Genomic DNA, 17,965 nt, shown 5'->3' on the forward strand with positions numbered 1-17,965 from the left:
GCCAAGAATTCTCCCTGTGTTGTAGAGGAAGGAAAGATTGATAAAATATGATTCTTGATCATCAGCAGCATATGATCCCAATATTTTCATTTATTACTTTCTTAAATACAATTTGAATTCTAGCCATACTGCATCTTTTTCTTCTAGAATTTATTATTTTAGTCTGAGGAAATGATTATGAAAAGGCACTTCCTTTGAGTTTCAGGTTCACTGGAACTCCAACAAAAATTCAAGGGATACAAAACAACCCAGTATGCTAACCCTAAGATAATATGTATGAAACTGCATGAAACTGCTGATCTGCACTGTCCCACTTTCATAGTCAAAGACACGAGGCTGCGGCAGAGAAAGGAGAGATCAGAATTCAGTAAAATAAAGTCACAGTTCTAAATTGAACATATGCATTTAATATGAAAACCCAAATTGCAAAACATGCCTTGGGGTTTAAGTATAAATTAAACTTTCCAGAAAGTAGCTGCTATCACTTCCAAATCTGTTGCTTCCAATTTTGGCTAAATTTGTACATTTTACTTATGACAAGTGGGACATGATAGCTTAATATTATATTATTACAGTACCTATCTTAATTGCCTTGTTCCCTTTACCCTATTTAAACCCTATGGCTCTACTGAAAACTAGGAAAGCTTCATCTGTGGAAGAGAGACAATTCAGGCTTCCATGAAAATAAATAAATATGTTAGGGAAAAGCAGTGACTCCAGGCATGGAAATTAGTCTTGTAATTTGAGAATGGATTTTGCCATGAAACACTTTCATAGAGATGTTTATTTCTGACTTGTCAAGAGGATATCTCTGGCAGACATCTCATTCTGTGCAGACCTGTCCAAGTGAGGACCTGGTATCTGTCAGACCACTATCATAGAGTGGGGAAAAATAGGTGTAAAAGCAAACCCTGGCACGAAAATCTCATTACATCATCCTAACTTTATATTTTATAAATAACGTGTGTGTGTGTGTGTGTGTGTGTGTGTGTGTATACTGGGATATTTTGTTCAATAAATAATATTTGTTGCATATTTGTATTTCTGTGATAGTTTCCTCAAGTAATGGCTAGTCCCAACTAACTTCAGCATTCCTGTTTGGGGAATGGGGAAAATTAATCAAAATCTTTTTGATAAGTACAATAATTAGCTCTATTTGAGCAATCTTTTCCATCAGATTCTCTATTTTTCTTATGTTTGTAACCTATGTGTCTCATTATATCCCCCAAAAAATAGCTAACATTTATATAGTGCTTTAAGGTTTATATATTTCATCTGATCTCAGCAACCCTGTGGGATAGGTGCTATTATTATCCTTATTTTACAAGAGAAGAAATTGAGGCTCCAAGAGGTTGTCCCACATCCTAGTGCTATCTTCTGTGATGAAGCTCTTATATATGCCCTAAATTAAGATTTGAGTTCAGGTCTTCCTAACTCCTGATATGCTATTAATTGCACCTTCCTATGAGAGAGAAAAAGGGAAACATTTGTTAACAATAGGATTTGCCCAGAAAGCTAAAAACTCCTAAATAGAGAGAGAAAACCAGTGATTTATTTACCTTCCTGCCCTTTCATTCCTTTGAAGTCAGGCCCACTTGACCATCCCCTATCAATGAAGTCTTGTCTAAACTCTGAAGATGAGCTACCACACTAGGCAGGCAAGGTTGGGGGCAAAGTGATTTAAAAAATCCAGTGTCAATAGTTCTAGTAATTGTTCCTGATTGCCAGACCTTGTACTTTAATTCTAAATCTGTGTCCCTCATTTCTCCATATGATTTTAAGATGCTGTGTGAGCAATCTGTTTCTCTTAGATTACTGTCTTACTTCTCCTCTCCAAATCTTATAGTGGATAGGTTTTTATTTGAAACCCTGATTCCTATGCCCAATGTCCTGTTACCATGCCCCACCTAGCAGATTGGACCCCCATCTTCCATTTACCAATGTTCAATGCTGTCTTCATTGTTATATGTTTGGACTATCTCTAGCCACCACATTGCTATTTGTTCCCTAGGAGACCTTCCTATTTATAGATTGAAGGGGTTTAACAAAATAATATCTAAAGCCCTTTCAAGCTGTAAATCTAGTGGTCTGTAATTTAATCTCTGCCTAACCTAAGCATGCCTCAATACTCATCATATCGACCTTTTCTGGTCTAGTTCATTGACATAAATGACTGAATTGTGATCAATAGGAGAAACAAAATGAGAATTGTATCTGTATTTTTTTGTAAAATATTTTCCTTTTACATGATCCCTTTCTTCCATCAGTAGTTTATTTATTTTTAATGATAATCAAAACTTCGTTTTATTCAAAAACTGCTACTTTGGGAAAAGAATGTCTAGTGCAGAGATTAGTTGAAATGGAATTGGGTCAGATGGCTTGAACAGTGGTACTGATTCTGATACAAGTTCATAGTATGACCTTGGGAAATTCTAAACATACTGTAATTATAGGGTCTTATTTTCAAAATACCAGTGCTATTTCTGACAAATCATAGCATCTAATATCATTTAAGATTTACCTTTCTTTACAACTTTCAATAACTCATATTTTTCCATTTATAATTAAAATTGAAAATTACTGCTCTCTAGATGCAATGTGAAGAACTTCACAAAAATAATAATTTAACAAATCATTATCCAGTTGATAAATGGTCAAAGTATATGAACATAAAATTTTCAGATGAAGAAATTAAAACCATTTCTAGTCATATGAAAAGATTCTCTAAATCACTAGTGATCAAAGAAACACAAATTAAGACAACTTTTAGGTACTACTACATACCTCTCAGATTGCTTAAGATGTCAGGAAAAAATAATGATAAATGTTGGAGGGGATGTAGGAAAACTGGGACACTAATACATTGTTGGTGAAGTTGTGAACAGATTCAACCATTCTGGAGAACAATTTGGAACTATGATCAAAGGGCTATCAAACTATGTGTATATCCTATGATCCAGGAGTGTTTCTACTGGGCTTGTATCCCAAAGATATCAAAAAGGAGGGAAAGGGACCCACATGTGAAAAAAATTTTATGGCAGCCCTTTTTGTAGTAGCAAGAACCTGGAAACTGATTGGATGCCCATAAATTAGAGAATGACTGAATAAATTATGGTATATGGATGTTATGAAATATTATTGTTCTATTAGAAATTATCAGTAGGATGATTTCAGAAAGGCCTGGAGAGACTTATATGAACTGATGCTAAGTGAAGTGAGTAGAACCAAAAAAATGTTGTACATATCAATAATGAGATTATATGATGATCAATTTTGATGGATGTGGCTCTCTTCAACAATGAGATAATTCAAGCCAGTTCCAATGTTCTTGTGAGGAAGAGAGCCATCTACACCCAAAGAAGGGATGGTGGGAACTGAGTATGGATCACAGCATAGTATTTTCATTTTTTATTGTAGTTTGCTTGCATTTTGTTTTCTTTCTCATTGTTTATCTTTTTTATCTGATTTTTCTTGTGCAGAACAATAATTGTGGAAATATGTATGGAAGAATTGCACATGTTTAACATATATTGGATTGTTTGCCATCTAGGAGAGGGAGTGGGGGAAATTTGGAACACAAGGTTTTGCAAGGATCAATATTGAAAAATTATCCACGTATATGTTTTCAAAATAAAAAGTTGTAATGAAAAATGTCTTCATCTTCTTGAAATAAACCACACATTTCTTCAACGTGCTGTAAGGAGTTCACAGGATTTGGACTCTAAATGAATAACCTGCACTCAAAACCTGCTTCTTTTACTTATGATCTGTATGACCCAGGAAAAGTCACTTAACCATGATAAACTTCAATTTTTCCTTTTCCCTAAATTAAGAAATCCCTTCTATAAAGTTCAACATCCTAGTGCTATCTTCTGTGATGCAGTCTTTTTCCAGCTTATATATTACATTTTAGACTATGGGTTTTGTGATTGTTTTAGGTCACTGGCCTTATCATTGCGAGCTCTTCTAAAGACCCTTCCTCCCTTTCAATTTAACTAAACTTGACTAATAGTTACTAAGTATCTGTTGTGTACAAGGCAATGATCCATTTATTGAGGATTAAAATGTTAGAATAAAAATGAAGAGAGCCTCATAATTTTTGCTATCATCTACTCTGTAGTAGTTCACACATCCTTTTCTTCAATTACCTGCCTCTTTCATTTTTATCTGCATCAAGTAAGATGTAAGCTGAGAAAAAAATTAAAATAACAGATTTCCAAAAAGAAATCTAAACAATTCTCCAGGGTATTTGTCTAACTGTTGATATTTTCAGGAACTTTCATCTAGATTCCTTCCTTTATCATGTTTTCCTGGAAGAGATGCAATATCATTCCTACTCTAGTCTCCATGGCTTATTTCTTGTATCAACAAGAGGCACTTGTTCCAACTCATAGTAATTTTCTGCTTTGATTTTGTCTCCTGCAAACTGGGGCTTGATGAAGGCAGCCATGAAAAAGAGGCCAGACATTCTAGGTAGCAATTGTCTGATCCCAAGATGCCAACAATGTCCCCTGACAAGTTATAAGATCATCTTCCCCTGAAGCTAATTCACAAGCAGGATCACTTAAAAGTTCATGGCAGAAATGAGCAGAGGGAATTATATCATCAGCCGATAGTCATAAGGTATTCAGGAACTGAGGCACAATCAGGAAATAGATATTAATGAACACCAGACAGCATGCAGGTTTTGACTTCTCTTGTGTTTCCTCCTCCCTACCAATTCAACAAATATCGATTAGATGTCTTGTGTTAATAAGGCATTGTGCTAGGTGATAACAAATGTGGAATTGGATATGTCCCTATTCTCATGGTGCTTGTCATCTAATACAGAAAAATAAGATTTGTACAAAAATAATTATGAGACAATGGAGCAAGTGCTAAGTGTTATATAGTATGCTATGAGAATTTTGATAGCACAAGACAGGAATCTGGGTCAAGGGCCAGACATATATTCCCAGTGACTCAAAATAGTGTTCAGTCTTAGCCAATATAGTCATTTTCCAATGACTCTTTGAGAGATAAAAATTACTTTGAGTTATAAAAACAAGAGAGTTAAGATTATAAATTATATCTTTTGCCACAGCCTATTTTTGTTAGAATTCACCATGTATCAAGATTATACTGGGCATTGTGGGAAGTATCAAACACACAGAAGATATTATCCCTGGCATTGAAGAGTTTAAGGTTCCATTAAGGAAAGGATAATATTCAGTATAATTGAGAAAGATAATTTAGAAAACAATATTTCACCAGTGTGAATCACTAGTGCCAATTGACAATGTGAGTATTGCCAGAACACAGGGTAAAGGAGTTAGTGTGATAAAATAGGTTATGAGTAATCTGGGAAGGCACCCTCTGGATAGCCATAGATATTAATTGATGATGACAAGATCAGAGAGGAAAAAATTTGGGAGCCTGAGGATATCATGAAGGAAAAGCAACAATGATTTGCAAAAAAAATATGAAGAACCATTCATGTAACGGAATGAAAAGGGATCTAAATTGAGAGAGATGAATTATCTCTCTACCCCAACTTTGTTCATCTCTCTACTACTACTTTTCACTAGACATTATCACTCAGTACTTTTCTTTCCTTTAAAAAAAAATCATGTACCTATTATGGTATTATGTTAAATGTTTTATCTCATTTAATTTTCACAATGCCATGGAAAGTTGGTGCTACTATTTCCATTGTATACTTATGAAAATTGAAGAAGACAGAAGTTAAATAATCTGCCTTCAGTCATAAAGCTTGTTAAATGTCTGAGGTTGTTTCTGAATTCAACTCTGATTTCAGGCCCATCATTCTATCTACTTCACCATTTAGTTGATGGTCAATTCAGCTATAAAACCTATTTCACAAAGATGTAATAAAGATAAAAAAAGAACATATGTAGATGACATTCATTAAGATCCTCAAGATAATTTTTTCCATCAATTTAATGTCTGATAAGCAATGTATAGCATTTAAAATTTGGGTCAGTGGCTGGTGCTTTCTGAAAGGAATTATCAAAAATCCAGTATGACTGCCTTCTTAAGAGGAATGCAAAAGGAGTCATTTTTATTGACTTTTATCTTGAAGTACTAGACTAATTTGTTTTTGGATTAACCACCCCCAGTCATTTAGTTTATTGAAAAGAGAATCATTGTATTTTGACACAAGAAGGAAACTTTCGAGATGAGCTAGAATAATCTATCTCCTTGTTAACAATTGAGCAAACTATGGCCAAAGAGATGAAATTATATCTAAAAGATAACTTAGCTAGTTCTAGGTGGAAGGGATAAAACAAGTTATTCTATCAAGAACTATCTATTAAGCACCTAGTAGGTGCCAGGCATTGCATTGGGGATTCAAAGAGGCAAAAGACAGTCCTTATTTTTGAGTACTTCACAATAAAATAGGGAAAATAACAAATAAATAACTACATGAAAACTAAGTAACAGATAAATAAAAAATTAAGTCAAAGAGGCACTAGAATTAAGATGGATTGGGAAAGTCTTTCTGTAGAAGATGAAATTTTAGTTGTGCTTAAAATGAGCTAGAGAATAGAGATGATAAGGGAGAGCATTCTGAGCATCAGAAAAGCAGAGAAAGTGCTCAGAAATAAGAAATGGACTATCTTGTTGATGGAATAGCAAGGAAGAATTTTGGTAGAAGAATATGTGGCAGGGCATGAGGTATAAGAAGACTTGAAAGTAGGAGGAAAAATTCTTTGAACATCAGACAAAATTTGATTTGTTTCTGATCCTGGAGTCCATAAGGAACCATTATATTTATTGAAGGGAAGGGCAGATAGCCCCACCTAAGTTTTAAGAATATCACTTTAGCAGCTAAATGGAGGTTAGATTGAAGTAGAAAGAGACTTGAAACAAGTAGACCAAAGTTATTTCAATAGTTTAGGTATGAGGTGATAAGAGCCCGTAGCATAGTGATAGCAATGGGACTGTGGTATTGCCATCTAAACTAATAAGAAAGTTGTGGGGCAGGGTGGCAAATAGGGTTGTGAAGGCTAAGAGGAAAAGGCAATGAATTCCATTTAGTCCATGTTAAATTCAAGATTATCTACTGAATATCCAGTTGTCTAAAAGGTATTTGGAGACGGATAAAATGCCAAAATGTATAAGAATGCTAGGATCCAGATTTCCAGATACTTTATCCAATACAAAAATATAATGTCATTGTAGATAGAGTTATGACTTTGAAGTCAAAAAAAGTAAGGTTCAAATGCTACCAACAACTTCCTGTGTGATCTGAGCAAGTCACTTAAATTATTTGTGTCTCAGACATTCCCAAGGATTTATTATAGTAATTATTGTGATATATTATAGTAATAAATTATAGTAAAAAATGGGAAGGGAATCCCCACAGGGAGAATTAGCTTCATTGATAAAACACAAATATTCCATGTATTTGTAGTTATTTTGTTGAATGAATTGTAACCAATATCAACAAAGTCAGTTTCAAATAAATCTTAAACTTAATGCAGGTTAGAATTGTTGAGTCCTTATGTGAACTCAAAAATGGCCCAGTTCTTAAGTTACAAGCTTGCTTTCATAAAAGAATTTTACATTATTCAGATTCAGATCCAAATAACATTCATTTTTACTTATTGGAAGGGAAAATATCTAGAAGAAAAATATCTCTAAGAGCAAGTGGAATTTCTACCAATACAGAGAAGACGGACAAAGTCTGCCTAGGGCCATATTAGAAGCACCAGCACTGCCATGTGACTTGTAATATGGCATTCATCCAAGAAATGAATTTGATTCTTACAAGTCCATAGGGAAAGAAAGGAAAAAATACTTCTCTCAGATGCCAGAAAAGGAATATCTTAGAATTAGGTAAATGATTTATGGAAGGAAACAAATGCTGAGGATGGAAACAAAAAGTTAAAGTGGAAAGAGTCTTGGCTCTGAAATCAGAAAATCAAAATTAAATCCCTGGTTCTGCAGATGAGTTATACTTGAGCAAGTTTCTTACCTTTTCTGAGACTCAAGCTCCTCATTTACAAAATTTAGGGTATTGGACTTAATGACTTTGAAGTTCCTCTGGGGCTCTAAATATCAATCTATGATTCTATATATTTCAAACTAAATCAATAATCACAACTTTCTTAACCAAATTAAGACTGCTAAGACATAAAACAAAGAAGATAAAAATATGTGATATCAATAAAAATTGAGTCACAAGAGCATATAAGTATCAGTTGTGTTGTTTCTAAGGTCTTCTGATTATCCATTAATTGTATATATCCCAGAAAACTATGGTAAAAAAAAATCTAAATTTCAATTCTATAAATCCAATGAACCAAAATTTGAGCTGTATCATGGGGCTATCAGTTATTTTTTCTTTATAATAACAAAAATAAATATGATCAACTTCCCATGAGAATGCAAGAGCAACAAAAAATAATCAAAAGAATACGTATAGCATTACCCAGATAAATCTGTTAAGGAGTCTACCAAAGATGAGGTCATTCAATGAAATAATATTTACTTATATTTGTAATAAATAGAGTGCTTTCTTTACAGTAACCTGTGAGGTACATAAAGCAAACTTTATTACACATAAAGCCTGAGGCCCCAAAAGTTTAAGTGACAAGAGAAAACTACTATTAATGGCAGAAAAGGCCCTGGAACTAAGGTCTCCTGACTCCAAGTTCAGGCTTCTTCCATGACACCGTGATGTCTCCAATGCAATTTCTGAATCTTAAAAAGATATACAGAAAATCTTTAAATTTAAAAAAATCACATTTATTAAGTGTATTTTTTTAAATGTGTGTATGTTTTGAAGCTAAATGGTTTTTTGCTGCCATTGTTTTGAATAGGATTCTCTATTTGTTGTTGTTAAGTCATTTTTCAGTCCTGTCCAACTTTCTGTGACCCCATTTGGGTTTTTCTTGGCAGAGATATTGGAATGGTTTGCCATTTATTTTTCCAGTTTATTGTACAGATGAGAAATTGAATTCAAACACAATTAAGTTACTTTCCCAGGTTTGAACTAGGAAAATGAGCCTTCCTGAGTTTAGGACCAACACAATATCCATTGAACCACCTACTGTCCCTTTCTTTGCCCTGCAGGGAGCCAAATAACTTATTTCACTGACATTTTCACTTTTCAGCCCACTATTTTGAGCTCACATAAACATGACTTCTCTTATTTAGACATCTAATATATCAATATGATTCAATATTTTCTTGCAGAAATGACATGTATGGTTTGATAAATTATATGGTCTATGAAATTTCAGACCTATTAATTTTAATATATTTCCCCTGATTTTTGAATCATGAGATTTACCGAGTAGGTATAACTGATCAGTCTTTGCCAAACCCTTCAAAACTCCAAAAGGATTTTAATGTTTCTCTGTCACATTTCAATAGTACAGAAAGTTTACCAATAGTACAGAAAGAAAAACTCTTGTAATATTATAATTAGCAGCACTCAGTTTAAATAGCTCAATTCTCCCATATTTTCAATGTATTGTAATTATATGTGGCAAACATAATGGGACTTCAGCATTCATTTAGTGGAAATGTTTGTCTTTAAATTGAAGGATGTCCATGGAGATAACATGGTTAATTATTGGAAGATTGAAGGTGAGAACATGATCCTCCCGATCCCAGATCCACTTTTTTATCCACATCACCATAGCCACTTCAATCTTGCTAATCCAATTTTGAATGAGTACAAACTCATTCCCATATTATTCTGCCTCCTCATCTTCCCTTTCAGTTTTATGTTCAGTCAAGCAACAAGCATTTATTAAGGAATTACCATATTCTAGTGATTATAAGAGTTGCAACAGTATGAGCTATGATAAGCAGAAAAGGATAGGATGATTAAAGGAGTATACTAACTTCCCATATTAACTTGGTTGAGTCATTTTAACACAATCTATTAAATGAAACTATTGGACCAAATAATTTTTAAAAACCTATTCAATTCCAATATGCTGCAGATGATAATCCAGTAAAGTAAAAAGCATACATTTTTGTGCACCAAGGAAAGCCCTCTTTTCTTTCTATCTTTCTTTTTTTCTTTTCTTTTCTTTTATGCTGAAGCAATTGGAGGTAAGTGACTTGCCCAGGGTCATACATCTAGGAAATATTAAATGTCTGAGGTCAATTCTGAACTTAGGTCCCCTTGATTTCAAGGCTGGTGCTCTATCCACTGGGCCACCTAGCTACCCTTTTCTTTTCTTTATTCATTTAGACTTTCCCAAATAGAAAAAAAAAATTGATCCCTTGGTTCTCACTCATTAACTTAGGGATCTTTCCATTTTTTCCATACTCCAAGAACCTCTTTAACACCCCAGACTTACTCAGTACAAAGAAGGACAAAGCCTTATGAGCCATTGCCCATCAACTCAGATGTAGAATTAGTCCTTTTAAGTCAAACCAATAATCCTCAGTTGGACCAAGTAGTCATGTAAAATGTTTCACTTTTCAGGGGCATTTTAATGGTGTAATTTGTTCAACTATTGTTGAACTATTGTCCAACTGCTTCAGAGATAATGAAACTGAGGTCCAAAGAGATTAAGAGACGAAGGAAATAAGGAGATGTCTCTATGTGTCAGGCAATGGAATGGGTTAAATGCTTTACAAAAATTATTTCATTTGATAAGATTAGGTGATTTGTAATAGATAACACAGGCAGTAAGCTTTGGAAGCACATTTGAAACTATATTTTTTGACTTGAGAGACGATCTTTTTTGAAGATCTTTGGCCTTCAAATTTTGTAAGAAGTGAAACGTTTGCAGTTTGGATAATATAGTCAAGCATCAGAATACAGAGAAAGAACAGAAGAGGATAAGACTAGAACTGTGTGAAATAACTACATTCAGTGGTATGAGAAGGAAGAGAGTAATGAAATATTACAAGGAATTATCTATGTCATCTATTTATGTGACAGATCATAACCCTGGTTTTTTTTTCCATTTCTGAAATCACAGTAGCTACAGCTCTTTTCTTTAAAATTAATGATGAGGATACCCAGCTTTTGCACCATGAATAAGTGGATTGTTCACAGACAATCACATATCGCAGTACCAGATTTTTAAATGGTTCCTCTAGTATTTTGTGTATTAATAAGGGCACTTTAAAGAAAGTAATGGAAACTGTGTTTCAAAGAGCTCAGTCATGTGTTATAACAGACAGTAGACATTTAAATGACATTGTTTATTATAGCATGCAGCCAAGTCTTTTTGGATTGCAGATTTTAATAACCTAGACTAATAAGTCTATATGGATTTTTGTAACTTATGTATGAAAAAAAAATTGTCTAAATTTTGCTTTCTATTTTTATACTTAATGTTTAGCTTCATTCACTCATTTTGAAAGATATATGAATTTATCTTTGTCAGATAGCACAAAACTGAAGTTTTATTAACACATAAATTTCCCTTCTGTCCTCCTGTATCATTAACTATATCCTATTTAAAAGCAGATATAATCTCATGGATTTCCAAATAGTGTACCTTGATTAGGTATGATGAACTTGATGGCATCAGTAATATATGAATATCATTATAATAGGACTCATCTTACAAAATATACTTAAACAAGAGTCGCCTTTTTATTCTATCCCAGATAGCTTAATTATTAGTAGCCTTAGGATATCCTTCTAGCAGACTCACAAAATATATCTCCACAATATATGTCCTTCAACTTGAGTTAATTTCCAGTATTAAGAAGTACAAAGTTTGTTTGGATAATAAGGAAAGGAAACTACTGGGAATGTCCTGGACCGTAGGATAATGAGTTAATTCTATGAAACAAAGAAACGAACCATAGATAATTCAATTTCATAAACACTTTTTAAGGGCTAAAGTATACTGCCTTCTGGGGGTTTACAGTCAAAAAAGGAAATAAGAGTAAAACTGGGCTGAGATGAAACTAGACAAGTGAGGTCAATCACCAGGCGTCAACCTGAAGGAGGAGGAGAGTGGAATAAAAGAGCTGGGTTGGCCATTTTTCCACCTTTGAGCAGTAAACATGGAGCTTCCTGGTGAGCTTACCAATTCCCTCAAACATCCAACTGATCTCTGTACTAACATTTCCCAGCAGAAGGAAGGAAATTATTTTACTCATGACTGAACTGGTAATCCATGGTCTAATACTGCATCTATCTCACAGAAGAAAAACAAATATTCTCTTTACTGGAAAGAGGAAAGGGAGCTTTTCACCTATCATCACCTTCATCCTGAAGTCATGTGTATAAGTCTTTTGGTCCCTTATGAGCAGTCTGCCAGTCAGAAGATAGTACTACAGCACCATTCATAATTAGCTTTCTAATGATAACAAAAGTGTGAAGTTTATTAATTTATTATTAAATATCATTTATTCCTTTGAAAAAATGTCAATATGCACTTTCTTTTGGCCAGTTATTTTTAAATGCCAGTGCCTTTGTTAAATTAAGCAGACCTTCTCACAGGCTGCTTCCTTGTTAAATATTAGTCAACTCTTAAGTCTAGTGCAAAGTATCCAGAAGTTCATCCCCTCATCATTATTTACTTTGTTTTGTTTTATCTTATGTTAATTTAGAACAGTCAAATACATGTGGTTCTTCCACCACTCTGATCTTCATCATAAATCAGAAAACAAGAGCTTATGTAGCCCATTACTATTCAGAATAGATACAGGAAGAAAATTAAAGCTTTTTTCTAATGGAAGAAAGGGCAATTCTAGAAAGCTCCTAAGGGGAAGTACACTGTGCTGAATAGTACATTATAAAGAAAGATAAGCAATTGTGTTATGTACAGTTGCCAACACTTTCTAGACTTTCAATTCAGTTCTAAATGCTTACAAGGAATAACATCTCTACATTTTTCAAAGGTTGCTACATTAGTCTTGGACCTTTAAGGGCAAAGGGAAGTCGTTTAGATTCATGAGTATTGCAAATACAGCAATTGTCATTGTTTCAAACAAAGACAAAGAAAATCTTTTCTCTCTTGGCTTGCACAGGGTACAGAGACACCACCGGGAATGATTCCAATAAAATATGGTAACTAGAGCCAAACTGAAGTACCCAAAGTCTCACTGACTCCCTGTCACCTCCCAGAAATCAAATCATGAAAAGGAGAGAGCTCTTGCATAGAAGCTGTTTAAAAGAAAGGCACTTCTCGGGTGATGCTACCAAAAGAAATTACAGCCTAAACCTTAGCCACCAAATTAGTATTTGTCTTTGATGGTTTTCTTTTTCTGAAAATGAAGAAAGGAATTGAAAGAATTTGCAGAGATGCCAAGGTCTTAGAGGTCAGCTAGTGCCAAACCCCAACCAAAAAAAGAATCTCCTTTATAAAAATATCTCCTTCCAGTAGAATATTAACTCTTGAAGAGTACAGTTGGGTTTTGAAGGTCTTTAGAAAGCAGGGTCTGACATAGTGCAGGGTGCTGTTTGTCAAATTTAATAGAATGGAATCAAATATCCCTGACAAGTGGTCATCCAGCCTCCACCTGAGAATAACCAGCAATAAAGAATTCACTGTATTTCTATGTCTTCTATTCTTTTATTCTAGTTCTAGTTCTATATAATTGGGTCAATCAAAACAAGTCTAATTCCTCTCCCATGAGACAATCTGCTTCCCCTTATCATTTTGACACTATTTTTCTAAATCCTTACTATTTTTTATTCATATTCACTTTCCTGTCTTCTTATTGTATATATAGGTTTAAACTGTATATCATGATGAGCTCCCTATGGAGCCATGTAGAATTCTTTTTTTCTCATTTGGGAAAGATAAAATAGGTTACCGCATTGCCAGAATGTGCTCCTAATAAACTTCATTCCTTCTTGAATTAAATTCTCCTAAACAGAGTCAAGCCAAAGGATCCTACTTGTTCTATCTCTATGCTTTTTGTACTCTCTTATTCTAGACTCTAGGGTAAAACACACCCAGCATCCTTTTCCCTATTGGTATGAATTCTAATCAAATGCCTTAACAATGTCAAAGATACCACTTGACAAAACACAGTGTAATAATTGCAAATTGAAATCAAATTAATGGGGGAAAAGTTAAGCTAGATGTTTGATTGATTTCATACGTCAGTCCATTCAGACTGGTTGGTCTTCAGTACTGTGTAAGTCAAGACTTCAATTATGCATCCATAGGTACAATCAGAGAACCTCAGGTTTGGAAGAGTTTAATCAGAGCATAAACAAGAATCTCCTTTTACATGCTGATAACTCACTATCAGCTTTTCTTTAAAGACTTTTGCTGAGAGAAGGTTCATTACCTCCTAAGGCAGCCAATTTTGATTTTACATAGCTTGAAGGATTCTAAGACTCTGAAGCACACATTGGTTTAAAAAAAATCAGAATTTGTATGACAATATTGGATTTCTAACTAGTTATGATTACCTACATATGCAGAATTTTAAAATTAGTTTAATTTAATAAAACTGACAAAATTACAATTAAGTCTGACAATAATTATCCTTTCTCCAAGGAAAGGAAGAAAAGGAGCAAAGAGAATGGGGGGGGGAAAGAAGGGAAAGGAAAGAAAAAGGGGAAGGGAAAAAGAAAGAATGGGAAAGGGAAGTAGAGAGGAAAGAGAGGTAAGGGAAAGAGAAAAGGAGAGAAATGCAAGAGGAAGCTGAAAGTGAAGAGGAAGGGGAAGAAAAGGAAAGAAAGGAAAAGGAAGAAAGAAAAATTGGAAACAAAGTGGATACTAATCAGTTATAGAAATAAGCATCTATTATATCACAAGAAACAAGAAATATGAAAAATTACAAAAAACACAGAAAGACTCAAATGCATGGCACTAAGAGAAAATAAGTATAATTACTACAATAATGAAAGATGAAAATAATGCTAATAGACAGCTGAACTCACACAGAAATAAGAAATATGAAGAATTACAAGAAACACAGAAAGACTCAAATTCATGGAACCAAGAGAAAATAACTATGATTACTACAATAATGAAAAATGAAAATAACACTAATAGATAGCTGAACTCAGTCAGATTAATTGCAATTTCTATCTTGTCTCCCAGATAATGGTGAAATACAATTCCTGCTTCTTGGTGAAGAAATTGTGAAAATGAGTCCAAAATGTTACATATGCTGCCTTACATGATCTCTGTAATCGTTGGTTTTGTTTATCAATTCTTTGGTAGAAAAGATAGACCAATGGCTAGGGAGGGGAAGGAGACATTTTCGAAGAGTCAAAAATTAATAATAAAACTTTAAATAAATATATAAACCCATGAGCCTATGGATAAATTTAGAGAGCTTAGTGCAAAATAAAATACCTCTTCCCTTTCTCTCATTTCTGAGCCACAGTCTAAAAATGGTTTTAGAAATTGTTTAGTCCAACCAGGAAAAAAGCTAAGTCTGAACTGAAGTAGCTCATCAACAGCCACCTAGCTATTTAGTAGCAGAGCTAGAGTGAAAACTCCGGTCCTTTTGACTCGTGGTCTAGCATTTTTTCCCTATCGAATGAATCTTCTCTTCTCCTGTTCTTACTCTATTTACAATGTTAATCTTGTGGGTATTTGAGGGGTTTTTCCCCTTCCATATCTTGCTTTTATAATCAGACTCTATGCTGATGACACAATATGTGATCCAGATCTAAGTACTCATGCTTTAGGCAACTTGTACTTGGCAGCAATGGTTTTTTTGCACTAAGCATTTCTGACTCGCCTACTGAGGAAATAGCTTGCTATCAGTACAATTATGTATTAATTCATGGCTAACTTTGTATCAGGGTTTTCTTAGAGATATCTCATTTCTTATGCTCCTCATGCTATTTCTCTTCCTGGACATAAAGGTTATTATGGATAAACTTAGATTTGGAAATTACTCATTCAAAATCAATTGTCATCCAAGATATGATCTCTGGACCACTGGTGAGCCATAGATTCTCTGGGTACTTAGTGGGCCAGGCTAATATTCAAGTCATACAGGAACAGAGAATGTCTTTAAAATAAATAATTTTCTGCTGCAGGCTAAAGTTAAGCACAAAAATGATTTTTTTAGAAAAAGTTAACCATAGTTAAGGCAATTTTCTCAGGTCAGATTCCCACCAAGAAATTTTTGGAAGATAGATAAAAGTAAACAGGGAACCTAGTGGGGGAGAATAGGTCATGTGACCACCACGTGCTGGAGTCCAAAATAAGTAAAAGTCCATTAGTAGTTAAGTGAAAATTTGAACAATCATTAATATAGAAATTCTAATTAATTCAATGTTATATCTCTAAAATCCTGGACCAGAGTGACACTAAAAGTTCAAGCAAATTGTACCATTTAGTACTATGTATTCTTTTTATTTCACTGGTTAAGAGCCTGTATATTTCACAGCTTTTACACAACACCTGTAAAAACACATGGAATAGTGGAAAAGACACTAGATCTATCTTCAAAAGACCCAGGCCCCAGCCTCCATGTTTGCATGGTAGAAAGATCACAAGACTGAGAATCAGGACCAAGTCTGCCTCTAACAAACTACATGACCTTGCACAAATCACCTAATTACATGAACTTTTTTCCCCTCACCTATAAAATGGAGATAACAATATTTTCATTATTTATCACTGCCCTCATTGCCCAGTTCCTACAACAAGGAACAAAGGAAACAAGCATCTAATAAGCATCTTCTATGTGTCAGGCACTGTGCTAAGTATTTTACAAATATTATCTCATTTGATCATCATAGTCAATGTTAATATTTGAATTTATAGTTGAGGAAACTGAAACACACAGAGACCCATAACACCAATTAGTTAAATTTGGTATACACCTAACAATTCCTGAAGGAGCCCATTCCTCTTTTGGACAACTTTTATTCTTAGGATATTTTCCCAAGATTTAACCTAAATTTGCTTCATTGCACAATATACCCATTGATCCTAGTTCTGCCCACTGGAGTGAAATGGAATAAGTCTAATCTTTTTCTCACAACAGGACTCAGAATTCTGCATGACAACTATGATGTCCTTTAGAGCCCTTTCTTCAAAGTTATTGAACTCTTTCCTTTTTCCTCATATAAGATGAACTCAAAACAGTTCACTATCTTGGCTGCCCTCCTGAATGACATCCTGCTTCTTGATGTCTGTGAAAATTCAGAAGCTCAGAAGCCTGAAAACAATGCTGCACATGTCATATGGCCAGGACAGATTACAGAGGGGTTATATATTCTTTATTTTGAAAGCTATGCTTTATGCTTAATTCAGCCCAAAGTTGCATTAGATTTTTCAACTAGCACATCATACTACTGACTTTTTTTGAGCTTGCAATAAATAAACAAACCCCCAGATCACTTTCTGAAAAACTGCTAATTACATCACTTCAGTTTGTATTTGAGAGTAATTTCTGAACTCTCTGAATTTCAGGCTATCTTCTTCCTATTAATTTTCTTTTGCTTATTTTGTGGATGGTTTTCATCCTTTTTAAGAAACTTCTAAAATGACTACAATTATTTTGTTTACTCACTTATATAGTGTTAGCTTCTTATTGTGACTAAACATTATTTTAAGTTATTAATCAATTAATTTTAGTATACTTCCTGCTACTATCAGGACCATTTTGTGGTTGTGCAAGATGGAAAAATGACAGAGATAAGTTTTCAAAGCTTAATAAAGTTGTGGGTCACTTTCTAAATGTTCAAGTTGGCTTTGCAATTGCTGCTTCTGCTTCTGCTTCTACTTCTACTTCTTCTCCTTCTCCTCCTTCCTCTTGTTGTTTTTCTTCCTTCTTCCTTCTTTGCTCTTTCTTTTTTTCTTCCTTCCTCTTCTTCCTTCTTCTTCTTTGTTAAACAGGCCTTGCTTTCTCCTGATATTAATAATAGTTGGTCACATTCTGGAACCCCAAACAGTATGCTTATTTCCCCCTTAGGTTTTCCTGCTATTCATCTTACATTTCAAAGGGATTGCAGCTCAAAAGCAACAGACTTTGATCATTTCATCAAGTAAAAACTGTAAAATTGGATTCAGGGAGGCAGGCCAAATAATATCACTCTCTG

At 34.1% G+C, this 17,965-nt stretch overlaps 1 protein-coding gene across 1 annotated transcript in view; it reads right to left on the minus strand.

The window, feature by feature from the left end:
- GRM8 (glutamate metabotropic receptor 8) overlaps positions 1-17,965 on the minus strand; it is a 927,338-nt gene that overhangs the window by 635,216 nt on the left and 274,157 nt on the right. The window lies entirely within an intron of this gene.

This window comes from Sarcophilus harrisii, chromosome 5 (assembly GCF_902635505.1).
Source record: "Sarcophilus harrisii chromosome 5, mSarHar1.11, whole genome shotgun sequence".
NCBI lineage: Eukaryota > Metazoa > Chordata > Mammalia > Dasyuromorphia > Dasyuridae > Sarcophilus > Sarcophilus harrisii.